This window comes from Equus caballus, chromosome X (assembly GCF_041296265.1).
Source record: "Equus caballus isolate H_3958 breed thoroughbred chromosome X, TB-T2T, whole genome shotgun sequence".
NCBI lineage: Eukaryota > Metazoa > Chordata > Mammalia > Perissodactyla > Equidae > Equus > Equus caballus.
This window is the reverse complement of record NC_091715.1, coordinates 17,421,647-17,442,745: the sequence shown is the minus strand read 5'-3', so window position 1 is coordinate 17,442,745 and position 21,099 is coordinate 17,421,647. Positions and strand designations below refer to the sequence as shown.

The 21,099-nt window shown below is 39.6% G+C and overlaps 1 pseudogene; it reads left to right on the top strand.

Annotated features, from left to right (window-relative positions):
- Positions 1 to 12,961: 12,961 nt before the first annotated feature.
- Positions 12,962 to 13,790, top strand: LOC100059634 (nucleophosmin-like; annotated as a pseudogene).
- The last annotated feature ends 7,309 nt before the right edge of the window (positions 13,791 to 21,099 follow it).

The window sequence follows — 21,099 nt, the reverse complement described above, 5'->3', positions numbered from 1 at the left end:
AAGCCATAGAAGTCTGATCAACACATTAGCCTTTCAGCCATTGTCATTTATAAATACCATCCTCCCAAACACCGCCTTCTCACGTGAAATTCATATTTACTCCTCTGTGAACTGATAAGATGTGGCAGCAGTGTACCCCTGAAAGCCAAAACTCTTTAGTATTTCAGTATTAATATTTCTAAGGGATAGAAAAGGTAAAAGACTTGCAAGGCAGGATGCATGTATATTACATTTACTTCCACAATAGAGGGAAGGGCCAACAAGGATAGGGTGAATTGGGTTCTTAATTATTTATGTAAATTGGCCTTTGAGACCTAATTCCTAAGTGTTTAGTTGCATGAAGGGAAAATTGAAGCAAGATTTCAAATTAACTTGGCATAAAGATATATTAATTACATCAGTGAATAAAAAATGCTTTGGTGGTATGGATGTGTGATATTTGAAACACTGGTTCGAACTGCCTCAGATCATTTTTACTGCAGACCAGCTTTTTTGTATATTAAAAAATGAGCCAGACAAAAGAAGTACAGATAGTAGGGTAATCATAAGAGCAAACAAGGTGTCTTTTTTTAAAACTGGCAGCAACAGAGATAGAAAACACCTGATTGACTAATGTAAACGTAACCAATGTTGTGTTGGTTGTAGGTGATCATGAGCTAATTGGATATGGAATGTCTGGCTCAGAGAAAACTGCTAGTTACATTGACATTACAAATTTGCGGGAATTCTTGTGCTTTGTCCCTAATTTATTCTTGTATCTTACCTGCCCCAGGGAATTCTTTGTTAGAGTTGAGTTCTTTATTCGATATAAGTCTATCCTTCCCATCTTGAGATCTGCCATCTCCATTACCACAATCTGCCCAAAAGGCTTTTTATTCTCCTAATCTATAATTTTCCTTTTGCTCCCATTCAACCTCAAGAAAAGTTTCTCAATCCTTTGGAGATAAAATGACAACTGAAAAGTCAAAAAAAACCTCTCTTGCTGTCCCTTCAGTTTTTCTTAAAAACACCCAGTTTAGACTCCAAAGCAGCTCTTGGACTCTGCCTTGTCACTTCTGCTTGTACCTCCAAGTATTGATCACAATCTAAAATCTCATATTGCCCCTTCAGAATGAATGGCAGCTTAAATCATTCATTCTATTGCTCTTGATCCTCTGAAATAGCCCCATACATAGTTGCACAGCCTTCAAGAATTGTGAGATGAGGCACGTGGAGATGAGTGGTGCTCAGGGAATTTTTAATCTTAAAGAAATTTCTTGCTGCCATTTACTAACCTAAATTAGCTATTTTACATGGCAACAAAAAAATTCTGCTATGTCGTCACTTGATTCAATGACTGATGCAGAAATATTCCATGTGTTGCTATAGAAATTGAGCCTAGTCCTCTCATTATTTTAATTTCAGTTCCTTATGGCATGTAGACGTAGAGACTTTATCAAAACCTGCAATGGGATAAGAAGTTCCATAAGATCTATAAAAGCCATTAGCATTCCCAAAGTACATGGGGAAGAAAATCTGTTTTAACGTAATCATTAATGCTTTGGATTTCCTGCCAGATTTTGTGACAGTCATTCATTCACACCTACTAGGTACTGCTGCTGGCACCATGCTGACCACTTCTTGCAGAATCAACAGCCAAACCACACAGAATGAATCAGGGCTCATAAATTCCTGACTGTTGTCTCCAACAGTGCCCTAAGCAGTTTTACTTGTTAGGCTATACACACACACACACTCAAGCACATATGAATTTGAATTTGAATTACCTTAAAGCAGGGTATACACTCCCTAGTTTAGCCTCTGACCCTATTCTTTCTACTATATCATATCCAGCAAGATTAGCCTACTTAGGTAATTTCTCTGACACCCATAAGCATTCAAAAGTACAACGTGTGATAAATTAATAATGGCAAAGTGGTGTGATACTAGCACAGCAGATGTACGGGCAGAGCTCTCTGGGAACATCCAGGAGGGAGCCAGTCACTCGGCGTGAAAAAAACTGAAGAAGACCAAACAAAGAAAGTGATGTGTTTATCCTCATTATCTCCCTGCACACCATGTTTCTATGCAATGAAGCTCTATTTATTCCAAAATAATATAAGTATATTGTTTTGACTTTAATTTCCCAGTTAAACTAATGTTACCTCTTTAAACTTTAAAGTCAAAGTTCTTCTGCTTCTGACTCCCACTTGTGATATAGGGAGTTAAGAGGAGTATTGCTGCTCTGCTCATAATGAAAAAATAACCAAACTGACTTCAAATTTGTGACTTTTTCTGAACCCATCAGAGAGCTGAAGTCACAGAACAACCAAACGGCAGTGGCAAGAATACAGAGCAACCAGAACTCTCATACATTTCTGGTGGGATGCAAAATGGTAAAGCCACTTTGGAAAATAGTTTGACAGTTTCTGATAAAGTTCAACATATACCTACCATATGTACCAGCACTCACACTCCTAGATATCTACCTGAGAGGAATAAAAATTTATGTTCACACAAAAACCTGTACATGAATGTTTATAGCAGCTTTATGTATAATCACCAAAACTTGAAACAACCCAGATGTCCTTCAATCAGTGAATTGATAAACAAACTGTGGTACTTTCATACAACACTACCTAGCAATAAAAAGGAATGAACTATTGATTTGCACATGGATTAATCTTAAATGCATTTTACTGAATTAAAGAAGCCAGAACCAAAAAGCTACCTATTGCATGATTCCATTCATATGATATTCTGAAAAAGACAAAAATATAGGAACGGAAAACAGAGCCATGGTTGCCAGGCCTTGAGGAGTGGGGGAGAGGTGACTATGAAGGAGTAGAAAAAGGGAATTTTTGGAGTGATGGGACTGTTTCGTAAGGGACTTTGGTGGTGGATAAACACCTCGATGCATTTGTCAAAACCTATGGAACTGTACACTACAAAGAGTGAATTTTCCTGTATGCAAATTAAATTTTAAAAACCTCAACTAGGATGTGGAGGAGAAGATGGAATGCAGACTATGACAAATTGAACTGTATTACAAATGAATCACATAACCACCCTGAAGGTAGTGAGGGAAAAAAAGAGCTGGCCTAAACTACTTCGGAAAACAGAGTTTTGACTGGATACCGTAAGACCAAAGGCAAAAGGGGCAGTAAGCAAACACTCTACTCTAGTTAGGAAATCTGTTTCTCACAAGGTTATGGGTTAGCAATTCTGAACTATTTGTATTCTAGGAGTGAAATAAGTAAATATATTGTAGATAATGAGAGCCAGGTTCTCACTGTCAGAACGATAAATTAGAAATAAAGAAAGGTGGAAGGCTAAAATAAATCTTGTGGTACTGAACTGGAGTCAGAAATATCAATATGGACTCATGATTTTTAAAAATACGTATATATATAGACAGATAAATAGATACAGAAATAATTATAGATGTGTGTGTGTATGTCTGACACCCCAGGAGCAATGTTTGCATCTAAGTATAGTATTCTTGACTATAAACTTACTATTTTTCTCCTGTAATTACTAAATATTTTGCAGAGATACCTTGAGACTAAGCAAATATCTTGTTTATACTTAAACTTTTGCAAACTAATTTTAGCATCCATTGGTGAATCCTGGAATTCACCAGGATTTGGTGCCAGAAAAGAAAGAAGTGCTGAAAAAAATTAGAAATAAAAAAAGGATGAGGGCATGTTGAAAGGGCTCCCAATGGCCAAAGTTGGAACAACTTGAACAACAAAATAAATAATGATAGTATTGGAATATAAACCTAAGAATAAATATTCATAACTCCATGCTGATATAAATAAATAAACAGGAGAGAAGGGACAGCTCTCCCATATAAAAGAATTCTAACTAAGTAATACAGAAGAAATGAGGAAAATAGAAAATCACCATTAGAACATCACAGTAATAATTGCTGCAGGCAAGATTCACCAATGGATGCTAAAATTAGTTTGCAAAAGTTTAAGTATAAACAAGATATTTGCTTAGTCTCAAGGTATCTCTGCAAAATATTTAGTAATTACAGGAGAAAAATAGCAAGTTTATAGTCAAGAATACTGGTAGACACCACTTGGCAGATTAGCCGAATGATCAAGATTAACATCACCAGTAATACATGAACATCACGTACCCTCTGATACGATGCACTGAAAAGGGCATATCACCTCTGTGGTAGCCGTCCCAAGAATGCGTACCCTCAGTCTAATCATGAGAAAACATCAGACAAACCCAAATTGAGAGACAGCCTACAAAATGACTGAGCAGCTCTCTTCAAAAGTGTCAAGGTCAAGAAAGACAAGGAAACACTGAGGAAATGTCACAGATTGGAGGAGACCAAGAAGACACAACTAAGTAATGTGGGATCATGGCTTAGATCCTGGAACAGAAAAACGGATATTAGGGGAAACAATTGGTAAAATCCAAATAAATTCTACAGTTTGTTCAACAGCACTGTATCAAGGTTAATTTCTCAGTTTTTATAATTGTTCTATAATTATGTAAGATGTACTATGAGGGGAGACAGGGTCAACGGTATATGGGAGCTCTACTATTTTTGCAACTTGTCTGTAAGCCTAAAATTATTTCAAAATAAAAAGTTAAAAAAACAACACTAGAAAAAATCAGAGGTGTAATTCTTAATCTCCTGTGACTGTCTTTTCCAACACTGACTCCATTTGTTCTTCCAGAACATTGCCACTCTCCGATCGAGAGGTGCAGTCTGTTTCCTCTCCCCTTAAATCTGGGCAGGACTTTAAGACAACTTCAATGAATAGAATAGACACTGCATGACCACAGAATCTAGGTCATAAAAGGTGATGCAGCTTCTATTTAGCTCGCTCTCTCTCTCTAGATACTCACTCTCGGAACCCAGCCACCATGATGTGAGGAAGCCCAGGCCACATGAAAAAGTCACATGTAGATGTTTCAGCTGAAAGCCCCAGCTAACAGCTGAGGCAATAGCCAGACCTGTGAGTATGCCTTCAGATAATTCTAGCCGCAGCCTTCAAGCTATCCCATCAGTCACTGAGTGGAGCAGAGATATGCTGTCCCGATTGAGCCCTGCGCAGATTGCAGATTTGTGAGCATAATTATTGTTATTGTTTTAAGCTACTAAGGCTAAGGGTGACTTGCTATGATGCAAAACATAACTAGAAGAGCTGCCCTAAACTGATATGATTAATTGTTGTTAGAAGATAATGGATTATACCCATTTCATCCCTTAAAACAAAGCTTGACTCACAACAGTAAAAAGAGAACTTACAGGTGATGTGAGTTTGGTAGCATTTTTTTACCATTTTGTTTCTACAGTGATTTATTTTCCAACACAGTATTCCTTTCTGAAAGAGAGCAATATGACATGAAGTTATTGGGACATATCCTAAGGGCATATTAGGCTTGGGTTTTGTTAGGACTCATTCTAACCACATCCATATTAATGTCTACCTGTTCACTTTCAGAACTAAGTCATCCTGTTTGTCAGTGAGTAAGCAGCAAAGTGATCAATGTCTTCAATTTCTCCCACTCCTCTGTGCCCTAAACTCGCTCTTGAAATTCAAACCTATAATCTCCTGGTTGATATGGATTCTTGCCTTCCGTAGAGTTGGGACCACACAAATAACCATCATTTACTTGCAAAGGGATATTTTAATGGTCTTAAATAGGATTTTTTCTTAAATGCATCAGTTTTCACACTAAGAATTGTGCTTAAAATAGAAAAGCAAGACACATCAACTTATCAGTAAAATATGCTGTATCAAAGATACCAAATAGTAGATCAATAACCATCTTAGGAATAATTGAGAACCTCTTTTCCTTACATAGTTCCCCGCTCTTAATTTTCACAATTAAGCTAGATTACTACCTTGATCTCAAAGAAATTGCAAAATAAATTGTACCATCTTTGAGATATTAACACAGAGAAAATAAAGCAGGAATTATCAATGCTTATTTTTCATCCTGATATAATTAAGGAACAGACTAATATGCTAGGGATGTATATTACAGAGTTATTTTGTTCTTATCTATTAGATTAAAGTGAAGCATGTTTCAACATAGCTTCTTTGAAGTGACTGCTACCATTGGAGCTCACATAAATTTCTTGCTTCTTTATACTTTGAGAGCAAGGGAAACAGCATCAAAAGACCATTCAGTTTGGAGTCAGAACCATCTGAGTTTGAATCTTGGCTCTCTGTCACCTACTTGCTACATTAGTAGTTCTCAACATTTTAACGGGCATCAAAATCCCCTGGAGGGCTTGTTAAAACACGGATTACTGGGTCCCAACTCAAAGGTTTTTGATTCTTTAGGTAGGTGTGGGATGGGGCCTGAAATTTGTATTTCTTACAAGTTCCCAGATGCTGCCAAGTTGTACACATTTGAGCAAATTACTTCTTGTTTTGAGTCTCAGAATCTGTGTCTGAAAAAATTGGGAAGTTTTACCAATACCATAAATATTCATTTCCTTTCCCTATATCAGTTAATACCCATGAAACAAGTTCAAGATCCCTTTCCACAATTCTGAAACCCAAACATTTCAGAAAACAGAAATTTGCTTTTTCTCTTGTTTGATTCAAATTCATTTGACAACAAACCTGGTCTATTAACAGTCTTCATTTGTTACATGCTGTTTTTATTTTACATATATTTTATTATATATATATAGTTTGGTTATTAGGTGCTGTGGCCCTACCCCACTAGAATTGTTTTCTATTATACAGGCTACAAACCATATTACCTTTCTAAAATGAGGGAAAATGTCTTAATTCTGGAGTCCTGGCTCTAAATGTTTTGGATAAGGTATTGAGGACCTGTGTTTAGCTCTTCTACACATTTATATATTTTCTTTGACTTATTTAACTGCTTCCACCTTTCTCAACTTGATTATAAACCCCTCAAGAGCAAAATCATGTCTTGTGTGGCAACCTCCACATCACGAGCACGTACTAAACATGAAATACATGCTAAATAAATAACCACTGGTTTGAATTTATTGACCCTAATAAGACTTGAGTAAAGATTGACATGATTCCATAGTATGAGTTTGGAGAAGGAAAGACGAATCAAAAACATTGCAAGGTTCCCCAAATTGCAATTCTGACTATCGTCCCCATAATCCCAAATGATTCTGACAAGAGGAAAATGTGACAACGACTTCCTGCTCTTCTTTGCACTTGTCACACATCATATCTAAAGTATGGAAATTGGACCTTGTTTCCTCTCACCTTCTTAAGGACCTGTGCCCTGTTGCTCCCACATTTCTATTTGACCTCTCTTTTCTAATGGCTTATTTCCATTAGCCTTTATATATGCTCAAACCTCTTGCATCTTAAAAAGTTAAAGAGCCTTTTCAATAAATACTGCTGGAGTAATGGGACATCCATAGGCAAAAAAAAAAAAAAAAACCTTGACCTAATCCAAAAATTAACTTAAAATGGGTTACGGACATAACTGTAAAAATATAAAAATATACAACTTTCAGAAAGTACGTAGGATAAAATCTTTAGGACCTAGGGCTCGGTGAAGAGTTCTTAGAATTGATAAGAAAAGCATGAATAAAAGGAAAAATTGATAAACTGGACCTCATTGAAATTACAAACTTTTGCTGTGTGAAAGGATGACAAGACAAGCTAAAGACTGAGGTAAAATATTTGCAACCTGCACATCCAATAAAGGGCTAGTATCTACAATACATACAGAACTCTCAAAACTCAACAGTAAAAAAACCCCAAAAATCCAATTAGAAAATGGGCAAAAGACATAAATAAACATCTCACCAAAGAGGATATATAGATGGCAACTAATCACATGAAACGATGTTCAACATTATTCTTTAGGGCAGTTAAACCCACAGTGAGATACCATTACACATCTATCAGAATAGTTAAAACAAAAAAATAGTGACAACACCAAATGCTGATGAAAATGCAGAGAAACTGAATCACTGATAAATTGCTGGTGGAAATGTAAAATGGTACAGTCACTCTGGAAAACAGTTTGGCAGTTTTTTAGAAAACTAAACTTTATTTATAATAGCCAAAAACTGGAAACAACCTTCAGTAGGTGAATGGTAATAGCTAAATAAACTATGGTACACCCACACCATGGAATACTACTCAGCAATAAAAAGGAACAGGACTGCTGATACACTTAATAACTCAGATGAATCTCCAGGGAATTTTGCTGAGTGAAAATGGCCAATCCCAAAAGGCTATATATAACATTTTTTAAATGATGAAATTATAGAAATGGAAAACAGATTAGTGGTTGCCAGGGGTGAAGGTCAGGGTGGGAGGAAGGTGAATGTGGTTATAAAGAAGGAACATGAGGGATCCTCATGATGATGGCAATGCTCTGTATCTTCACTATGGTGGTGGATACCCAAAGCTACATACGCGACAAAATTGTAGAAAACTAAATACATACATACACACACACGCACACAAATACAAGTAAAACTGGGAAAATTTGAATAAGATTAGTGGATTGTATCGATGTCAATATCCTGGTTGTGATATTACAATATAGTTTTGCAAGATGCTACTATTGAAAGGAAAATAGGTAAATGGTACATGGATCTCTTGGTATTATTTTTTACAATTGCACATCAATCTAAAATTATGTCAAAATAAAAAGTTTTATTTTTAAAAATGAAAATAAATAAAGGAAACCTTCCTTCAACCCCACCTAATTCTCTATCTACTGCCCTATTTCTCTCTTCCTTTTGTCAGCAAAACTTCTTCAAGAATGGTTCAGACTCTGCTTTTATTTCATGACCTTCCAATCACCACTCCATCAACTTCAGTCTGGCTTCTCATCCCAATACTCAGCTTAAACAGCTATTGCCAAGATGTTCAAGAATTTCCTGGTCACTAATCCCAGTGGACACCAGTCAATCCTGATCTTAATTGACCTCTAGCAGCATTTGACTCAGTTAAATGCTTCTGCTACTTCTAAGTTTCTTACCTTGCTCTCCATGACACCCCATTCTTCTGCTTTTCTTCCTGCCTCTCTGATAATCCTCCACGTTCTTTCTGCCCCAAGCCCTCTTCCTCTTGCTTTACTCATTCTCACTGGTCATCATCTGTAGGCCGATAACTCCCATATCTATGTCTCAGGCCAGATCTTCGGAGCCCAAACTGTTAGCACTGCCTACTACTGTCCGTTCCACAATTAATTCATATAAACATGTCCAAAACTGAATTGTGATCACTCCTTTCCTCACCACTGATATCTGTTTCCTAGTTCCATGTTCCCTTTTTGGCTTACCCAAGCCCAAATCCTAGAAGTCATTATTGATTAGTCCCGTGGTTCTCAACTGGGGGTAACATTTTCCCTGTCCCAGGGGACATTTGGCAATGTCTGGAGGCATTTTTGGTTCTCACAACTTGGGGGATAGAGGAAAATATGTGTTACTGTCATCTCATGGGCACAGGTCAGCGATGCTGCCAAACACTTTACAGCACACGGGACAGCCCCCCACAACAAAGAATGATGCAGTAGTGCTATGCCAATAGTGCCACAGTTGAGAAACTCTGAACTAGTCCCTCACCCTGACAACCCACAACCAATAATTGCCCTGTCTATTCTATCTCCTAAATATCTTTTGAATCCATCCAGTGTTCTCTAGTCCTATTGTTATCGTTCTATGGCTGGTCACCATCATTTCTTACTAGGATTACTAACAGCTTCCTAACTCATTCCCCTGTTCACAGTCTTATCCATTCTCCTCACTATTATCAGAATGAGCTTTTTAAAATACTAATCTAATCTTGCCACTCCCCTAGTTAAAATCTTTCAGTGTCTTCCCATTGCCCTTAGAATAAAGTCCAGACGTGGGCAACTCACAAAAGAAATACAAATAGCAAGTAAATATATGAAAATGTTCAGTTCTTCTAGAAATCAGCAAAGTGCAAATTTAAATATTTTCTCCCAATCAAATTGGGGAAAATACAGAGAAACAAGTGCCTCTTTATACTGATGATGAAAAAATAAATTGATACAAACTTTCTAGGAAGTAATTTGGAAATATATATCGAGAGCTTTGACAAAGGTCACACCCTCTAACCCAGTAATACAATTTCTAGAAATTTATTCTAACGAAATAATAAAGGGTACAATAAAAGATGGATATAGAAGTCCACTGCTGCATCGTTTATAATTTGCAAACTATTGGAAATAAACTAAGGGATTAATAATACAAGAATAGATAAACCATACATATATATATATACAAGTATATGTATATACATGCATACTCATACATATATGTACACATATATATATCATGGAATACTGTACATATATTAAAAAGCATCTTTCCAAAGAACATTTGATGATGTGAAAATGCTCTAAAGATGATTTTAAATGAATAATGTTGTAATATATATAATATGACCCCAATGCAATATGTATGCATTAAAACATTATAGGAACATGCACTAAAATGTTAACAGTGTTTATTTTGGAGTAGTAGTGATTATAATTTTCTTCTCTATACTTTCCTTTAATGTCCAAATTATGACAACATAACATTTGACATATAAATTATTAAAAATATTGTTATATGAACTATGTGTGAATGCACACACATATGTGTATAAGGGATAAAAAGACGAAGAAAGAGAAAGAAAGCATGTTATGCACAGAGGAACAAAGGCATTCTGACTTTGTAATATTCATAAGAAGGTGACAGATTCCATTTGTGATCCAGGAAACAAAAGTGAGGTTGGCAAGCAGGGGAAGGACAGTCAACAAGGTCCGCTTAGAGAAGCTTACAGAGAGGCTGCAAGGGCCAGAGGTCTCATCCAGAAGGCAAGCTTTGATGGGAAACTGGATACCAGGCGCCTGGACCATCACCGGGGCAGTATGACAAAGCTTGTTCATCCAGGTTCCTTTACTGGTCAGTACATATATAGAGATTTTTGGCACCCCGCACCCCCACGGCCTTAAGATCACTACTCCTTTAACAATCCCTCTAGTACTACATCCTCACACACAGAAAAGTCCCCTAGAATCTGAAAGCCCCAATTAAAAAAAAAGCAACACTATTCACATGCAGGAATGGTGGCACAAACAAATTAACATTCTTATCAGAACTGGTCCATTCGGCAGGATCAAGAATTTCACATGCCGTTGCTTAGGCTGGACTGTATATCTTCCCTCCAGATATACGAAGTGCATCAGTGGGTTTTCAAATTAACACTTACTGAAATTTGAAACCTCTTCTTTTTCTTAATTTTTTCCCAGTAATATCTATTGACCTTCACAGCTGGTATTCCGGGTAATACACATGTGCTTGCAAAGGCAAGAAAATAGAGAATAGAGCCATGTAAAGAGACTAAGAGAGACAGACAGACAGAGAGAGAAGGGGGTGGGGAGAGGGGTGAGACATAAAAAGATTAAAATTTAAAAAAGATTAAAATTAGCTATGAAATTGCCAATACTCTCATTTTTTAATGTATGAAAACAGCAATTTCATATGGTTCAATCTCAATATAAATAACCATCATCCCACATTTTTATAAGAAAAGAAAGAGAGAGAAGGAGAAAAGAGAGGCATTATACATAAGAATGATCTAGATGTATATGGGTCAGACATCTCCATAATGCAACTCCGATCATCCACTTTTGAAGATGAAAAATAAGTGGCTATTATGTACCAGGCCATGATTTAGAGACCCGCAAGAATGGAGGGAAGGCCTTAAAAACAGCCACATCAAAATCAATAGCTAACAGGTCAAATGCTAGACCCATGTCTTCTGAGTTGCCATTGTCCTTTTAGATTCTTAACTCGATAGACTGTTGATTGCCCACTTTCTCGGAGACTGCGCTAAAATCTGCCACCGCAACACGGAGCATTTATTCTCAGTGCCGCCTTTACTGCAAAAGGCCCAGCTTTCCCCTGTGGTATCAGTCAGAGTACCCAGGTGTCCACAGACTGATAAAGCACACACTTCCATTTCTATTTATTTCTTTGTTTCACGGGTGAGGCCAGACTGCTTCCAACTTTGCGCTTGACAATTTGGCTTTTGTCGGAGTCAGTCTCTCACCTCCCGGAGAGGGAAAAGAAGAAGCGAAATGGCAATAACTTCTTTCCCTCTATTTTTCCTCTACACGTCTATTTTTGACACTCCACTTTCAGTTAGTTGAAAACTGATCCTTGCCAGGACCTGGGAATGAGGAACGCATTCTCATCAGGGAGATTAAATTGGGCAGTGGTTCTCAACTGCGGCTGATTATTGTACTTACCTGGGGTAGCTGTTTTAAAGCAACATTCCAGGCCCCAGCCCAGGCCTACTGAGTCAGAATCCCTGAGCATCTGTCTTCTTGGTTCACCTCAGTAGTTCTCAATCCCGGGGATTATTTTGCCCCCAGGGTACATTTGGTAACATTTGGACACAGTTTTCGTTGTCATAACTAGGAGGGAGGTGCTACTGGTAACTAGTGGGTAGTGGCCAAGGATGCTGCTAAACATCCTACAGTGCATGGGACAGCCCCCTGACCTCAAATGTCAATAGTGCCAAGGTCTAACTCTTCAGGTAGTTCTGATGATTCAACGGGTTTCAGAAATACAGAATTAGATATTCCAAGAAGATAGGTAAGACTGAAAAAGATTATAAATGGGTCATTACAACTTACTGGCAAGAATAGTTGCTAATTACTGAATCTAGCCTGTAAGAATATTCCAATTATCTAAAGTCTTGAGGGAGAGAAAGGGTTGACTGTAACAAAAAATCATCGGAAAAAATTGTGCCCTTCCTGTTTCTTACATTAGTGTGTGTGTGTGGGGGGGGTATACATAATACTTATTTTATATATATTTCTTTGTATTTTATATGTATTTATATATATGTTAAAAATACACAGTCCCTAGTCTGATTCCATCCTGCGCAGCTGTTCCGCAGAACAGTAGTCATTTATCTCCATCTGCCTTCTCTCCTACCTAAGTGCATGCCACCACCCCATGGAAGGTTCGATGGACATGGACATGAGCCCCTTGAGGCCTCAGAACTACCTTTTTGGTTATGAACTAAAGGCTGACAAAGATGATCACTTTAGGGTGGATAATGATGAAAATGGGCACCAGTTATCTTTAAGAAAAGTCGGTTTAGGGGCTGGTGCAAAGGATGAATTGAACATTGTTGAAGCAGAGGCAATGAATTACGAAGGGAGTCTAATTAAAGTAACACTGACAACTTTGAAAATGTCTGCACAGACAGCAGTTTCCCTTGGGGACTTTGAAATAACACCACCCGAGGTCTTATGATTGAAGTTTGGTTCAGGGCCTGTGCATATTAGTGGACAATGCTTAGTAGCTGTGGAGGAAGATGCAGAGACAGAAGACGAAGAGGAGGAGGATGTGAAACTCCTTAGTACATCTGGAAGGCATTCTGACCCTTGAAGTGGTAGCAAGTTTCCACAGAAAAAAGTAAAACTTGCTGCCAATGAAGATGATGATGACAAAGATGATGACAAAGATGATGATGAAGATAATGATGATTTTGATGAGGAAGAAGCTGAATAAAAAGCTCCAGTAAAGAAATCTATATGAGATACTCCAGCCAAAAATGCACAAAAATCAAACAAGAATGGAAAAGACTCCAAACCATCAACATCAAGATCAAAAGGTCAAGATTCCTTCAAAAAACAGGAAAAAAAACTCCTAAAACACCAAAAGGACCTAGTTCTGTAGAAGACATTAAAGCAAAAATGCAAGCAAGTATAGAAAAAGCACATTGAACAATCCTGGGCACTCCTGGTAAGTTAAGCCCAAAGATGGGGAGAGAGGAAAAGGAGAGACAAATATAGTCCATCCTGAGTATCATCAACAATCCAGACTGAAGTCTTCTATTTTAATCTCCATCCCCTTCCCTGATTGGCCACCCACCCATGCACACTCCCTTCCAGGCTGGAAGCAACCTCACTGGATCTCCAAAAGCACTTTCTTTCGACCACTGTGATTTAGTGAACCTTATACTTTGCTTTCCACAACTTCTTCATTTGCCTCACTTCTTTGGTCATGTTTTAATCACCTTTGTATCTCCCTAGCTACCCAATAAATACTTGAATGAATCGAAAAAAATACACATACATATGATCCTATTCTTTATATATGTGGAAAAGTGGCATTATTGAAAGCAAGATGTGTGCACGTGGCTTGCCGCATATTCAGGGGGGAGCAATGTTAATAACGGAGGCAACGAATGCTTGTATTTAGTTTTATGCCTTGCCTAATCTTCTTCATAAAAGTCCAAAGTTTTATGGTGAATACTGAGATTCAAATATTAATTCAGTAGGCAGAAACAGAGCCTCGGCTATGCGTCCTTGATACAAAGGTTTCTACCGATGAAAGTGAAAGGATTTGTATCATTATTGTTATTTGTTTCAAGCTTTTAACATAGTTTCTGGGAACAGCAGCTGCTAGTGAAGAGAAATCATCCCCACAGGCTTAGAGGTAGGTCAGAGGTCCATCTTTTTTTCAGACCCCGATAGTCCATGACTCTCTCCTTGCATGCATGTTCATTCTGGGGAAAATTTATATAAAAAGAAGATAGTAACTTGGGCCTCATTTCTACATCCATCCATCCATTCATTCATTCAGACATCCAGTATTGCCTGAGAGTCTACCATGCCAGGCACTGTTGTAAGTGCTGAGACTCCAGCAGCAAACAAACAGACAAGACGCTGTCCGCATGGAATTGACCTTTTGGTGAGGGAGATACATACACAAAAACCAAAGAGTGACTCTGTACAGAATTCATCAGATGGGGATAAGTGGTATGAGGAGAACGGAAGCAGGGACAGGAGAGAAGGGAGTATCATGAGGGGGAGTGAGAGTGCCATCTCATAGTGGACAGCTAGTGAAGGCCTCCATGAAGAGGGGAATGTAAGCAAGGGAACAGGGCTAGCCAGGGTTATCTGGATGAAGAGCATACATGGCCATGGAACAGCAAGTGCAAAGGCCCTGGGGTAGAGATGTTTATGAGAAGCAGAGAGTTAAGTGACTATCTAGTGGATCTGATTGGTCTCACAATTTTGAAATTTGTTTTATGGGCTTCTGGGGAGTTTGCAAAGCTAACTTGGTAACTGTGATTCTATTCACTCCTTTTCTTCCCACTTGAAAATAAAAAAGTACAGTCAACTAAGGTCAGATAATTATTAATTATGCAGTTTGTTTGCACAAACAGAGGAATTTGTGCTCTGCATCCCTTTCTGAAAGGAAAACAGAATATGGTCCATGGTTAGGGAAACTCTGTGCTTCTTGGACAGCATAGCAGCTTCCTCTTTGCAAATGACTAAGAGTTTTGGAAAGAGGAAAAGGAGAGCTGAGTCCAAAGCTTGGTCCTACAAAATGCAAGTGGATAAACAGAGACACTAACCCAGGAAATGTGGCTAGTTGCACAGATGGAGTGTCACAACCCCTGGAAGATTTTTCGTGCTTTTGGGGGAGTCAAAAGCCAATGAGCATCACTGTTAAGATGAGGCATGTGCTCAAAACCTGTTAACTCTCTTAGTTAGAACATGCTGATACCTGTTCAAGGTGGATCAATGAGTAGGCACTTTGACGGCCCCTGGAGAGCAGGGTAAAAAGCAGCCCTCAAGGCAAGGGCTCTCCTTAAGAGCTCTCCCAAGAGGGAATCCAAAAGACGCCAGGAAAGCAAAAGAAGGCTAGTTCCAGCCCTTTCAAAATTCGAAACAGGAGCAAAGCCTGATCCCTCCCTAGCAAGTTATGCATGTTGCCACACGTGGCCTTTGCATCCTCAGAGCCCCCAGGCAAACTCAGTCACCCTACGGTCATGAGATATCACCAAAAATAGCCATGTTTGTGGGGGCTTTTTTCTTTTTTCAGTAGTAGATTTTCCCTCTAAGATTCATACATTGTCCAAAAGCTTCTGACTTTCTGGGACGGTTTGGGGGGCAAAAACCCTAATTATTCAAATGTCTGGGTCAGTGGTTCTTAAACTTATGACTGCAGAAGGATAACCTGGGAGCTTGTTAAAAATTTCAACGTCGGTCCCAGCCCTCCACCCAGAGGTGGTAAATGTGGGTCTAGGACGTATTTTTACACACGTCCAAAGCCATTCGGAGGTTTGCAGGTCAAAAGACATTGCTTAGAAAAACATTAGCCCAGCTCATCTCCCTCCCACCAAAATATCCTTTTCCTCACTGATAAGATTGGTTGTTTGCGGAGAGGTAGGGCAGGGGGTAAGACGTTAGACATGGAATTGCCCAAACTGCTTTGTAATTGTCTCAAATTTGGGCTCCTGATTACAGAAAGTTTGTGTTTCTGCTCTTCTCCATGCCCAGATTCAGGCACTTCTTGACCCAATACACAGCCGGCTACATGGCATGAGATGAAGAGCAGTGACAGGACTGCCCAAGCAAAGCTGTTGTTCCTAACAGCCTGCCTGGAATTGCTTTTCACCTGGTCAAGTCACGGCATTCCCCTAAGAGGACAGGGAGCTGCATTAGCCATACCTTGTAGCTGGCAGAGACCCTTCAGAGAGCACCAGAGGATGTAATCCAGAAAAACAAATCGGGAAGTGCATTATTGTGTTCCTATTTTAACGAGACCAATCAATCTGGTTCCTATTCTTGCACAGGCAGTTAGCTTGTATTTCTCTTATTTGGCCAAAAGTAGTGAGCGAGTAAGAAAGAGAACGCTGGGAGTAGGAACCCCTGGCCATGGGCCCCTGAGTAGCAGTGAGACCTTAGCAAAGCCATTTCTCTCCCTTTCCTCTGAAAAATCAGAAGGTGAATTTTAAAAGCTTCTGAAGACCCTTCCTGCTCCCAATAGCCACAATTGCATGAACTGAAGAGTGTTCATTGTCAGCCTTTATCGTGGAGATCCAAACCGAGCACACGGTGCTCTCCAGGTGGCGGGAAACACAGCAGTTGAGCCATGGGACACGAGTGACAAGATGAGGTTGTAGGGACCCAGGGCATCAGGACACAGGGCAGGGGAGGGCCTGGGGGCAAAGGGAGAAGACTGTATAAACCAGGGTTTCTCAACCTCGGCACTATGGACATTCCGGCCCTAATAGTTCTCGTTGTGCGGACTGTCGCATGCACTGGATATTTAGCAGCATCCCACTTCTTCCTACTAGATGCCAGTAGCATCCCTCCTCCTCCACCCCCAGTTGTGACAACTAAAAATGTGTCCAGACTTTGCCAAATGTCCCCTTGGCAGCAACGTTGCCCCTGGTTAAGAATCACTAGTTTAAATGAAACAAAACACTATGGCTTTATCCAGCTGTATCCTCTTAACAGTTATCCCACATTCAAAAGGAATATATGTAATTTCTACCATTGTACCCAAAAACTATCATTATTGCTTGAGTGTTTGACTTACTAACAATGTAAATCTGAAAGGCAAAGACCACCCCTTCCCAATTCCGACCTCCGGCAAATTAGGATATATGTAAATACAGGGAAGTGCCGGGGGTGTGGGGTGAGACCCACCAAGGAAGCAGAAATGGAGGATGAGAAAAGGTAGAAGACAGGGCAGAACCTGGGATTATTGAAGGTTGGTCTGAGTTGAAAGAATGAGCAGACCCTTGAGGGTAAAGGGAGAGATGTGAAGGTGAAAGAGAAGGAAATTGGAACTTACAAAAGAACAAGGAAACCTGCAGGGCTGGAGACTGGCCATAAGCGTGTGTGTGTGTGTGTCTGTGTGTGTGACTGTGTGTGTGTCTGTGTGTGTGTGTGTTTTAAGCAGGTTTCCCAGGGTGGAGGCAGAGAAGTTTGTAGGGATGGAGAGTCACCATATTCTGAAGGAAAAGAGACTGGATGGAAAGAAGGAGAACTAACAGCTGAACACAGGAGAGAAGAGAAGCAGAGGCTGGAGCCAGAAGAAACGGAAGCATGTGCCGGGTAACACCCGAGCACAGAACAGCAGCAAGCAAGACAACAGCAACGCTTGCTACAGAAATAGACTCTGCACAGCCATTACTAGCCCCACCGACCATTCATTTAACATCCATGAGGATACACTGACGGTCTACTAAGTGCCAGGCACTGTGTTAGCTACTGGAGGTGTAAAGAGAAAATCCCCCGCCCTGCCCTCAAGAAGATTAAGTCTATCTGGTCAAGTTCATGAAGAGTATAACAGTCCATGATTGCCTTTCCAAGAGGAAACACTCTGAGACTCTCAGTTCATGTTGCTTAGAGGATGAAACAGCATAATCAGGAAAGAAAGCCAGCTCCCAGCACGCTCCCTACCATCTTCAGTTGGCTTGAAAACAGGGATAGGGATAAAAGTCTTACATAAGGTTCCAGAAAACCTCTAGCCGCCCCTCCCTTTGAAGAACGAAGCTCTGATTTACAGCACTGATTTTCAGGGAGACCCTCTTACTGTCAAGTCAGCTGAATTTCTGTGAATTTGAGATGCCCAAGGGTTGGGTTGCTGTTTTGAATTAGTTCCTCTTGCCAAGGGATATAAGACAAGGCTCCCAAAGGAAGCCTGCAAAAACAGCTCATTACTGTGCAATCCATTCCCCCGCCACCTCGCAGAAGATTCAGGCGGAAAAGCTTTGTTGCCACCGTCTGATAACAGAGGTGGTGGCCTGAATACTAACCAGAAAGCCGCAGAGAAGGAAATGTTTTCCGAGAAAATGTGTCTCTTCTGCAGGTAGGAAAACAACAAGACAAAAACCCACAGGTCTCCGTTCACACATCTCAAGTGAGCACCGCTGCACGCATCTTGGGAAGGATCGAGAAGGTTAGGTCTGGGGGTCTGGGTTTGAAGAAGCTGTTTGCAGTGCCTCCCTTTTGCGTGCTCACATACAGTGCAGTCGGTTTGCTCAAGTGATCGCAAACAAAGGAATAAATTTGTTTGAAAGGGCAGGCTTCATTATACGCTAATTAATGTAAATCTCACCCACAGAGAGGAACCAAAATAAATAGCTATAGTAATTAAAGTTTAGGGTTTTTGTTTTGTTTTGTTTGAGGGGAGATAGTTCAGAAGGGCCAGAAAAGGATTCAGATTTGATGGAGTTTGAGGAATGGATTTTTGTATGATGATTTTTCAGAAGAACAAACTACCTAAAACAGCTGGGTGGCTGTCCCTAATCCAGGTCAGCAGAATCCTCCTGTCTCGGAGTCGAACACATCCTGCTCCCACAAAAGCGTTTTGGAAAACAAGGAGACCAATGTTAAGTAGCAGAGCTCCTAAAAATGTTAAATAAAAAAGCCTAAAACAATGAGGGGGAAGAAAATGAAATCATGAAGGCACTGTCATATTGAAATAGCCAGACCAGCAGAGCTGAAAGATCAAAGCTGAATTTATTGCTCATCAGGCAAGGGGAAATCGTGTCATACCAAAGTGCATTCAGTGAATCTCCCCAAGTGCCCCTAAGCGGAAGGGCTGGATAGCGTCAAAAGTGGAATCTTTGTAAAATAAGGCAAGATTGTGAAAGGCATTATTTGATTGGTTAAGGAGGGGATTCTAAAGTCTCTTTAGGGACTGATCATTGCCTGATTTATGTCACAAAAGCACAAGCAAAGTTCTCTAAGTGGTCCAAGGTTTGTTGCATTGAGGTTCTGTCAGGTTCAGGGTCATGGAGCAGCCACCTGAATAATAAAATCCCAAGCAATGGCTAGCAACTTCCAAGTTGTATTTTTCAAGTTGCCCTAATAATCTAACACAGGAATGCAGTAAGGCATGTCCAATGAATATACACATTTCTTTGACTGGCATGGCAATTAATGCCATGCTTGCTTCCATCTGTGACATGTCTGCACTACCTGGCGAGGGAGCCAAACACACAAGGATCTCAGATGAGAAAGAATCAGCAAGTGCAAAGGCCCAGGGGCTGAAATGAACCTCGTGTGTCTGATAAACAGCAAGAAGTCCAGTGTGGCTAGAGCAAAAAGAGGGAGGAGGAAAGTGATAAGAAATAGATTAAGTATGGTCCAGATCTGCCCAGGACATAGTAGGTCACGGACTTTTACTCAGAATGTGATGGAAATCCATTGAAGAATTTTGAGCAGAGAAGTGACATAGTCTGATATACAACTTTTAAAAGTGCACTGTCTGATGTGTAAAGAAGTTCCTCTAGGCGAGTAGAAGTGGAAGCCAAGAGTCCAGTTAGGAGGCTTATTGTAATAGTCCAGGAGAGGATGGAGCCTTAGCCTAGGGGGAAACGATGGATGGGGTCAGATTTGTGATCTCTTTGGAAGGCAGAGCTGACAAGACTTGATGAGGGATGTAGGGTGCGAAGAAAAGAAGGAAATTAACATGACTTCTGGATTTTCAGCCAAAGCACCTTTTTAAATTTATAGGCAGGGTTAACACTGGAAAAATAAGGGATTTAGGGGATAATTGGAAGTTCAAATTTGACATGTTAAGTTGGAGATGCTGGTGAGACATCCAAGCAAATAAATAAATATATATATTTATTTATATATATTTTATATTTATTTTATTTATATATTTATATAGCTGGATATAAATATATATATATATATATATATACAGCTGGATATATGAATTTGGAATTCAAATGAAAGGTAGAGGCATAAAGTGGAATCATTAGTACATAGATGTTATATAAAGTCATGGGACTGGTTGAGGCTATTTAAAGAGTAAATATTGATAGAGAAGGCAAAGAGCAGGAGGGAGAGGAGAGGAGGAGAGGGGAAGGGACAAGAGGAGAGGAGAGGAAAACGCAGAGGACTGAGCCATGACAATATGTGAAGATGGTGTTGTGGATGTTTGTTTGGATGGAAAATATTACAGCCTGTTTATATGTTGATGGTAGAGAGAGGAGAATGTATGATGCACAAAAGAAGGGAAATAAGTGAAGGAACAAAGTCTGCAGGTAGTTGAAAAGGGATTGAGGGGGTACACAAGGGGACAGGTTGACCCTAGAGAGGAGTGGTAAGAGACTGGTTGTGACAGAAGACAAGGGAAAATATTATGTTATAGATGCCTACAAGTAAGTTAGTGGTAGGATGAGGCATTCCTTTTCTGAGTACTTCTTTTTTCTCAATGAATTAAGAAACAAAGTCATTAAGAAGAATGAAGTTTGAGAGAAGGCAGTATTAGAGTTTCTGAGGAAAGGGCAGAAAGTACCACATAGTTGTCTCGGAGAAGAGGAG